Here is a 10,576-nt window from a genome sequence, read left to right on the forward strand (position 1 = left end):
TGCCGGAGCGAGGAGAGGGCGCGGGAAGGCGGCAGAGAGCGGCCCCCGCCGCCGGCCGCCCCGGCGAGCACGGCGGCAGTGCCGCGCCGCCGAGCGGCCGCCGCGGGTACTGCAGCTGCGCGCTCCCCCCGCGCACCGGCGCCGCGTCCGAGCCCCGCTCCCGGCGGCACCGGCGGCACCGGCCCCGCCGCCCGCCCCGCTGCACCCGCGCTCCCGCACCCCGGGGGCAGCTGGCCGGCCCCGCAAGAGCCGCCGGCTTCGTGCTCCCCGCAGCGAACCGTACGGGAGAACGCTCAGCAGCGGGCCCTCCTCCCGGGTGGGATGCCCGGGATGCCCGGGGTGGGATATGCGTTTATTCGGGGTTGATGATGAAGTTAATTAATGGGCCTATGGCGTGGCGCCGGGCCTGGAGGCTCGGGAGCGCAGCAGGAGTGGGCACCGGGGGGATCGGGCGTCCCCCCGCAGCGGGGGCTTGGAGGTGGGGCTTGGAGGTGGATTTTGGAGGCTTGGAGGTGGATTTTAAAGGTTTGGGGGTGGGTCTTGGAGGTTTGGGGGTGGGTTTTGGAGGAGATGCTTTAGCTTCTAGTCCTTGTTTCTGAACCCTCAATTTGAAGCCATCTCCAGCCCAAGTAAGAATGTTTTCTCCTGATGCTGCAGGTCAGGAAGCAAACCGGTAGGATTGCTCTGGGTAGAAGTCGCTTCCCTGCCTGCTGCTTCCAGGACTGCTGACTTCTGTGGAAGGCATGGATGTACCTCTAGCATCCCAAAACCCCTGCAAGTGTTGCGCAAAGAGTGGTGCTATGAGGTGAATTTTGGGGTGGCCTGTGGAATGTGCTTGGCACACGAATGGCTTTCTCGATGAGACAGGGAGGGAACTGCTGAGACATCTTGTTGAGTTAGAGGATGCTCAGATATCCCAGGAGGAGCCCTCAGCCTGCCCCATGGCTGTGGTGATGGTGACTCCGTGGGTAATAAAAAAAAATACACAGAGAAACAGTTTCCTTTCACCACAGAAACAATATTTCAGCACTGGCTGTCAGAAAGCCCTGAGCGCTGAGGATGTGCAGCGCTCTCCGTGGCTGCTGGGTTTGATTTTCAGCCTACCTGAACTGCCCTGGGTGTTTCCTGGCATGGGAGCTGTGTGTCCAGGTTGGCATCACCACGCTGCCCCATGGCAGGCTGCTGCTTTGGCAACCCCTCTCTCTTGATTTCTCTCTTTATGCTCAAGTCAAATGACATGAAACAACCTAACCTGCGGCCTGTTGCTGTCACCAGCAGGTGTCCTGATGGATGAGCCATGCTTTATCCACGTGGTAGAACTGGGAAGTGCAGGAGGAGTTGTGTTTGTGCCCTGGAGGCCCGTGGCCCTCTGCCTCTGACTGGGGTGCAGTGAAAATTGCTGGTGCTGAGGATGCTGGCCAGAAGCAGAGGTTATTTTTCCCTCCCAGCACATGCCAGTGGTACCTTTTCAGGAGTGGGTGCACTCCAAGTGCACGCCAACAATCCTGTGAACAACCTGCCAGTGTCGGTGCTTTGGTGGGATGATGTTTTGTGGGGTTCTGCTTGCCCAGCACCTTTCAGTGTTGGAAATCACAGCCATTACCTAATGCTCTGATTTTGTGCCTGAATTTGGCTTGAATAAGGCACTTTCTTATTGAAGTAAACAAAACAAAGGAAAAAAAAGTCTTTTCTTCCCAAAGATAGTTATCTTTTCCCAAAAGTTATCTTTTCTTCCCAAAAGATAACATTTTCAAATGGGAGCTCTACCACAGCAGCCCATCCTGGGGACCCACAGGAACTTAAATTGGTCTGCCCAATGCTAAAACAAGATCATGTGGCCGAGGCAAGCTTGGGATGGCTGCTGAATGAGGCAAGATGCAAAGTAGGATGGACCAGGGTGATGGATAAGTGCAGGAGCCAGGGGAGTCTCCCCACACATTGTCCAAGTTTGGCCTTGTCCAGGCCAAAGAGTGGATTGGGATCTTGCAGGGAGCTCCTGGTCCCATGCTGCCCGTCCTGGCTGTTGCAGTGCTATCAGTGGCTCCCATATGGTTATCAGGCTGCACACTGCACTGCCTCTGTGGCTTCTGCTGAAACCCATCCCAGACCTCTTTGCTCTGAAAATCAGAAATCTTTTCATCTCCAGCCCCACAACTCTCAGTTTAGAGATTTCACAAGATTTTCTAACGGCTTCTCTCCTTCCATGTGTCTCTTAGTAGCAATTATACCCCCTTCAGCCCTGTTCTGATAGCTTAAATGAGACCAAATTTAGGTAGCTTCCTCTCATAAGATAATCCTCCTTTCTTTGACTGTTGTAGTCATTTTTCACACCAGTTTCAGTTCCTTGGAAAGACAAGGGAAAAGGTTTTCAGAGTTGTGGCTGGGATTTCAGGCTTAAGATCAATGGACCTTTTGTTTTGAAATCCAATTCAGTGGGCTTTTAAGAACATATCTGATCATGACTGTGAGCATCGCAAAGTTTGGAGCCCCAGCTACAAAACAACGCTGCTGACTCCAAGAACTTGTACAAACATTTATAATCAACAGGAGGCAAGCTAAGAGCCATTCAAACAAGAGATAAGATTAGTAGCTGAAGTGGCTGGGCTGCAATTGTTATTGTGCAAGTCAAAGAAAAGGCTGTCACACATGGAGGATATTGCCAAGCAAGATTCATTTGAGCCGCCGAGTCATTCTTCTCTCATCCGCTGTCTGAATTCTCCTGCAGTCTTCCCAGACCTACTCAGGCTGCTGGGTTAGGAGGTGGCTGAGTTTAGACTTTTTTCCAGGTTGGTCCCGTTCTTGTCCAGCACTCCTACCGTGGAAAAGGGGAAAAGGGAAGTTCAGAGAACTTCCTGTGCCATGATGGGAGTTGGAGCACTGAAGCAACCGAAGCTGTTGCCATCTCTCAGATGCAGAGCACTCAGAAGACTTTTACAGCCACGGGGGGATCTCTGAGGCTGGCTGAAGGCTCAGACCAGCCCCTGAACAGGAAGGTGTAACAGGATGGTGAAAGCTCCCTTTGCTCTCCATCTGGATCCTCCTTGGAGCGTGCCTTTGGAGAGAGGAGTTCAGCGTGGCTCGTCCACTGCTGAGAGGCGTTGGTTACCCTGTGAACAAGCCCCATCGTGTGCAGCAAACAAGAAACCAGCACACAACATATGAAAGTCATTTAGGAAGATGGGAATGATGAGCGGTGCACACAATAGCGTTGCTATTAGGATCTGTCGATCCTAATTAAAAAAATACTTCTCAATGAAAATTATTTATAAAAAGAAATCACAGTGACCCTAAATCAAAGTATTTGTGAATGGTTTTTAGTCTCCCAGATCAGTTAAAACTCCTGTGTTAGTCACTGGACATCATCCAAGCTGCATGCTGAATGAATAACATCCCTGCCAAATTTCATTTTTTTTTCACCCTCACCAAGTTTGGCACAGGACAGTTAAAGTCATTTTTCTAAATATCTTTCAGAACATCAAGCGACTGTAAAATAACAATGGGAAAGCTTGGCCACGGCCAACTGCAGCCCTCCAGTTGGAACCGCTTCTCTCCAAGAAAGCAGCTCCACTTCCTTTGATGCTGTTTTGGGGAGCACCGAGGCAAGGATTCCTCCATGGGGGTACTGGAGGGTCACTGTCCCAGGGGTAACCCTGCCAAGGAGCCTGGCTTCCAGCTGTTCCAGAGCGGGGCACAGCTGGATCCAGACTGGCCCTGGGTACAGGGTTTGTGTCTTTTTGGCCACCTGCTAGAGGGTGACATCCCAAGGACATGCCAGCCATTCCTTGTCCACAGTGGCAGTTTCCATGGTGAACTCTAACGACGCCTCTTCTGCTCACTCTTCAGAAGCAAAAAACAAACAAAAAAGAAAGAAAGAAATAAGGAATCAATGACTGCACAATGGCAGAACAAGTTCTTGTTTCTTGTGTCTGCAAAGATAAAGGGCTAATTCTTCTAAGCACTCTGTGATGTCCTATCCAAGTGAATTAAGTTTGGGATTGTTTTCATGATGGCTTGCTCCAACTCCAGTGTGCTTTCTCTTCTTTCACTGGCCTGCAAGTCTGACACTGCCTTTTTCTCAGCTGGTTTCCCCCTCATTTTCTCTTTCTGACCATGGAGGTGCCATCACCTGCAGAAGGTGAGGAGCCTCCCCCATTCTTGGTTCTCAGAGCCCCTAAGAGGGAAGCATGGTTCTCCAGCTCCCCACATAATCCAGGAAGTGCTGGCTGCTCTTCTGTTGAAAGCTAGCAATGAATGGCCACCAAATTCCCATCTTGCTCGTTTCAGTGAGAATAATTTATAAACCCAGGGCTCTCTGCTCTTTGTCTCCTAAGGAGGAGTAAGGATTGGAGCCCAGCATTATGTGCAGCAGTTAGCAAAGGCTGTGTCACCTGTGTATGTGACTGCCTGTTTCCCAAGATCCAGGTGGCTTTTTTGCCTTCAGTTGAACTGGAATGATACCTGGGTGGGCCTCCTCCTTCCCTTCCCTCTTCCCATGCCCATGGCATTGGCTGGGAAGGTGCTCTGTCCACAGGGATGTCCAGGAAGGTGGGCACAGCTGCTCTGGCTCCTGTGACCAGTTGGTTCATCCTTTTATTAAGATGTCAGCACCTCCTGTGTTTTTGCTGTTTTATTCCTCTTGTTTTTCTGCTGCCTTGCTGCTGTCTCCAGAGCTGTGCCCAGATGGTCCCGTTGTTCCTCCAGCCATGACTGCTAGTTCTGGACTTGCACAGCCATGCAGCAAGGCAGCTGACACCCTCTCTGCTCTTGCTTTTTCTCATGGGCTTATGGACATGCTGGGGGTTGTGAATCCATGCCCTCAAGGCACGTTTTTGGGAAGTGTGCTTTAGAAAGCACTGGCTGGCATTGTCTGCAGTGTTCTGGGTTTTCCAGCTTTGCCTGATAGAGCCGTGTCCCCCTCCTGCCACTAATTTGCAGCCTCTAAAGCTGTTGGATCACACCAGGTGGGGTCCCTAATGTGTCCAGGAGCAGTCCAGCTGGTGCAGAGTCCCAGAGAAGAAAAGGGTGGGAGAAGGCAGAGAGAAGCCTTGGTTCCAGAGACTCCCAGGTATGAGTGTGACTCGGATCTCCACACCTCCTCCTCCAGCCAGGGGAGATTTCTGGCTATTTGTAACTTCTGGTTTTGAGGTTAATACTCCAGCCCCTCCCCAGTGCAGCTTTTTGCAGGCTGTGATTCTTTCTCAGATTACTTTAAACCCCCTTTCCTTAAAAAATATGTGAGGATGCTGGGATGAAATGGGCTGACTGCTTCCAAGTGGGGCCAAAGAAACCCCAAACATCTGCAAGGATGAGAAGGAAGATACAGAACAAATCAGTTCTGAAATGAGATTTAGAACAAAACACAGTTTACCAGTTTTGCACTCAAGAAAACGATGCTTTGACTTTTTCTTTTCCCCAGAAGTTTTTCTCTGAAGATGCTGACCTGACTGTTGCCACTGGGACAGGATGCATCGAATCCTCAGCTCTCAGATGAGCTGGCTGCTGCCAGCATGACACAGAGCTGTAGTTTGACCCCAAATGGCAGCTCAGCACCATCATCCACTCACTCACTCCCCTCTGATGGGGTGGGAGAGAGAATGAGAAGGAGGAAAGTGAGAAAAACTGGCAGCTGAGATAAAGACAGTTAGGGAAAGCAAAACTACATGCACCAGCAAAGCAAAGCAAGCAATCTGTTCCCCACCTGCCATCACAGGCAGGTGCTCAGGCACCCCCAGCACTGCAGAGCTGGGATATCCCTTGGGTCAGTGGGGGTCAGCTGTCCTGGCTGTGTCCCCTTCCAGCTCCTTGTGCACCCCCAGCTGCTCACTGGTGGGGTGATATGAGAAGCAGAAAAGGCCTTGGCTCTGTGTAAGCCATGCTCAGCAATAACAAAAACATCTCTTATGTTATCAGACATGTTTTCAGCACAAATCCAAAGCACAGCCCCATAGCAGCTACTGGGAAGAAAATTAACTCTACCCCATCCAAAACCAGCACATGGAATCCCAGCCCCTCATCCTCTGTGATGTTTGGTTTACATGACTCTGAAAGGAAAACTCTCCCAAAACCCACACAAGGAAGAGCAAACTCGAGCTGTGCAGTACAGAGAAGGGCTCAGATCCATTTCTGGATTGCAAGTAGCTGATGTTCCTGTGGTGGAACTTCTTGCTGCATCCAGATAATTGTCCCCCTGGACCCTGCACCCAACTAGCGATTTTAGTGCCTCTGGTTTTGAATCCTCTTCTCCTGTGGTGGTAAGCAGCAGCCACAAGGCTAATGGCTGTATTCAGGACTTGTTCTAGCAGTGTTAAGCTCATTGCAGAAGCTCAGGAGCTGCCTTTTGGCTCCTGGGGGCAAATGTGTGTGTGTGAGTGAATGCAGCCCTGCAGGCACAGCTGATACCTAAAGCAGTAATTTCAAGGTTGCTGCATAAACCCAGGAATAGAGTAATACCTACCTGGAGGAGAGCAGAGACACTGGAACTTAATTTAAACTCTTCCAATTCCCCTTCCTCCCAATTCTAAGATAAATGGACAAAAACATGCTCTGGAAGCTCTTGTGGAGCCCAGCCAGAGTTGAGCAGGAAGGAGCCAAAGGCATTTCCACAGCTTGTTTTGCTGTGCAGGAGGCTTGGAGAGGTGTTTATAAACACCTTTTCTGCTCACAGTGCTCTTGGCCCCTCTCTGGCTCATGGCCAGGCATGGCCCTGGTCCAAGCTTGTTTTGAAGTGTTTCATCCCCCGTGCTTTGCAGAGCTGCCTTGGTGCTGAGGCTGAGCAGGGATTTGCCCTGGGAGCAGGTCCATGCTCTCCAAGGAGGGTGTGAGCTGCTGTGCAAATCCAGGAGACAGGAATCGTCCCCTTCAAAGCTGTTCCTGGGGTGGCTCTGAGTTCCACACTGGCCCTGTGCTTGGTCTTGCTCTGTCTGGGACAGGTGATGTGTCCCTTGAGGTTGATCTTTCTCCATCAGGCTGGGCCCTGTGGGGCATGGATCCCACAGATCCAAGCAGGGCACCTGCTGCTCTGCCCAGCGCTGGTGGAGCTGCTGCTGATGCTGTTTGGCAGTCACATCATCAGGACAGGACTCTGCTTGGGTCCCTGGGATGAAAACACTTGGTTGACTGTAAACAAACCTATTTACACAGATACTTCTCAGCCTGGCCTGGAGAATGTGGGAGCTTTGGTCCAGAAGAATTTATAGCTTGTAACTTCTAAACTCCTCACTGTGCAAACATGAGAACAGCCAAGGCATCTCATCTCACCACAGCAACTGGCAGTGGTGGCAAAACCTGTTTAGAGGAGATATAAGATGATCACTCAGTATGATTTCATGGAGTGAGGGATAACAGGATGAGTGTTTGAAGCCATCTTTCAAGTATTGCAGCCTTGCCCTGTCCTTCTGTGGCCCAGCCAGGTGTCCTGCCCCACACCTGGGAGGAGGCATCTACCAGAGCCCAGTCCCTGCCTTTTCCAGGAGGATAAAGCTGTTCTTTAAACCCCACTCCAGTGCCTTTCCTGGTGGGAAGTCACAGCTGTCCTTCAAGGAGGATGAAGGTCTCAGCTGTGCTGACACATGGAGGTATGGCCAGCTTTGCAGTTCTCCTGTGAGAGCTGAGGGGGGGCTGCCACAGGTGGGAGGTAGGTGTGATGCCTCCTTCTAAAGGTCCATGGCTTTGTGGACCTCGAGGAAGAGAAAAGCCAACTTGGCTTCTCATTTTAAGCTTTACCAAGTAGAAAAGGGCTGTGGTGAAGGATTATGTAAGGCAGCAGAGTTGCTTGTCATTCACAAGGTGATGGGGTTGATTCCTACCAGCCCTGAGGTGATGAGAGGCACAGCTCACAGCTGCAGAGTCCTGAGAGCCTGACCTGGCTGCTGGGACAAGGAAGAGTCAGGCACTCTTCCTTTTCTGTGAGTGACTTCCCATGGTCATCATTAAGAAATGTACTGTAGCAGGGAAATGTCTCAAAGTATCAAAGTTTTTTTAGTAATTATTTGTAACAATTTAACATTTGCCTATATCTCTTTCAGAGCTGCTTTGGGGGTAATTTCCTGAGATCATTGTGGCTCTGGGTGGGATTCCTTTCTGTCCTGTTAAGACCTGTGTGGGATTTGAAAACCTGGGATTCCTGCTCTCTGTGGCTTATCTGGAGACTGCCAGCTCAAAAAAGTTGTCCCATAACTCATCCCAGTGTTTTGGATTCTGCTGAAGAGGTCTTTAATTGAAAACCTCTTACTCCATAAGCCAGGCCCTTACCACAGAGGCAACATCTTTTTACTTTTCCCTCAAAGATGCTGTTAGTAAAATGAAGGTACTGAATTTTTCCATGCTCTGGTTTCTTAAAGGGCAAACTGGCTGCTGAGTCCACTCTGGCTTGGTGTCAGAGGGGTAGAAGCTTCACTTCGATGAGGAAATTCCTTTGTCTGCTTTTAGACCCACAGGTCCCAGCTGGGGCTCTGCAATAGCCCTGCAGGAGACTGAAGGAGCACAGCAGTCACACCAGGAGGAGGAGAAAATCTTGGCTCCCCTAAATCCTGCTGCTGTGGAGAGCAGGAATTGCCTGGTGCCAATACACAATGCACCCAGCACAGCAAGAAATCCTTCTCCCTCCCCAGGGACCATTGGGGGAGTTTCAGCCTCTCTCAGTGTCTAGATAGAGGAGCTGGTTTGAGGATATTGCTTATGGGAATATTTTGGGAACTCATTATAAGAGAATTAGAGACCAGCCCTGGTGTGATTGAGATAACGTGGTATGTAAGTGCGCAGGAAACATGAAAATCCTCTCAATAATTAAATTCAATTAATTGTTTTACAGCTTCTCAGCAAATACCATGAGGTTCAGGTGGGGAGATGCACTGCTGGGATTCCACGAGGTCTGGATGGAGCAGGTAATAGACTGTGGTGTGTGGAGCACCTGGTTTGTGTTGGAGAGGAAAACAATTTATAAACCAGAAGCATTAGTAAACTGGCTTTGCTGGAGACTTGTGGGACAGTCTGCAGCCAGCACAGCATCACAGACCCTTGTTCTGGGCAAAGCAGTGCAGGGGGCTGGTAAGGAAAGGGGCTCTGGCACCTGTGAGAGGGGGTTAATTCTGCATCTCAGTATGGAAGGTCTGACAGCAAATGGCATCATAAAACAGCTGCCTTAGTAAGACAGAATAAAAAGAGGGATCTATAATAGCTTGAGGAACCAAAAAGGAAGAACTTCTCTCCAGGGAAGGGATATGTGCAGCACTGGGGAAAATCCATCCTGGGTCCATCCCACACTGCACGAATGCAGGGTGCTCTGCATCTGAAGGGGTATGAGGCTTATTTGCCCTTGATATTTCTCTTTTTACTCTGCCTTGTTAAAACAGATAGTTTATGAAGCTTTTTGCTGTTGGGCATTTCTCACTGAGACTGGAGAGTAGTCCACACCACCTCCTCCCCCACTCAGTCCAGGGAGTGTCCCCAAATAAATGGGTGTGCACAGGGCTTGTTGGGGGATTAGGGACAGACTCCCCTCAGATCAGAGCCAAGGCTCCTGCTGCCTCCCTGGCCATCCCCAGCCTGAGGAAACAAGAGGGGTGTGCCAGACCCCTGCTCTGAAGTGCCTCACTCAGGTCCCCATTGCTTCCCTGCATGAAGCAGTGACTCCTGGAAGGAGAACAGGAGTGACTCCTGTGTGTTGTGCCATGGGCAGCCAGCATTATCCCACTAGCTGGGGGCTCAGAAACAGCCATGCCAGCCTGGTTAGAGCTCACAGGTCCCAGAGCCTCAGGGTCCTGGAAGGGACAGTGGGATGGGAGCCCTGGGTTGCTCCTGGTGGTGCCTGCTTGCACCATGACTGTTGTCAGCACTAGGTCAGGGTGACCACAGACTCATCAACCCCAAACAATGAAGGACCCCTGTCCCCATGCTGTGTGCTCTCCTAGGTTTACACCACCTCCTGGGAAAGAAAGATCACATGGATATTCACCCTCAGCCTCCCAAGCTGCACTAAAGAGCCACTGCCCTGTGTGACATGCCCCAACGAGGGGACTTTGGCTCTGTTGCCTTTGTATCTGCCCTCCAGGTAGCTTTTAGCCATTAACTCAGCCCTAAACTTCCTCTCAGACAGACTAAACTAGACCACCTCCCATCATCCCTCCTTTTAGTGCCCGTGTCCCTGTCCCAGTGAGTCTGTGTGTGTGATCCAGCCTTCAGGAGAGGAGAGAGAGGCAGGAGCAGCACCCCTGGGGCAGGTAAGGCAGGTGATGTCAGTGCCCCATCACTCCTGCAGCAAGCAGAGACTCCAACTGAAGCCTCTGTCTTGGCAGAGCTGGCCTGGCATCCTTCCCAGGGGATGAATTTTGGCTGAGGAAATACAAACTGCTGTCCCTGGCTCTGCAGGGTTAATTTCAGTGCAGATGCACGTGGTGCTGGCTGTGTCCTCAGCTCCAGGCAGGACGTGCACAGCAAAGGGCTGAGGAGGGAGCTGCAGCCCAAGAAAGCAGCGTGGCCTTGGGTGTGTTGGGAGAGCCTTGGAGTGCCCGGGGAGGGAGGATCCAGCACGTGCACGTGTGTGCCCACGGATCACACGAGCGAGATGCAGCAGATGAGC

This window comes from Lonchura striata, chromosome 13, assembly GCF_050655825.1.
Source record: "Lonchura striata isolate lonStrDom1 chromosome 13, ASM5065582v1, whole genome shotgun sequence".
NCBI classification, from domain to species: domain Eukaryota; kingdom Metazoa; phylum Chordata; class Aves; order Passeriformes; family Estrildidae; genus Lonchura; species Lonchura striata.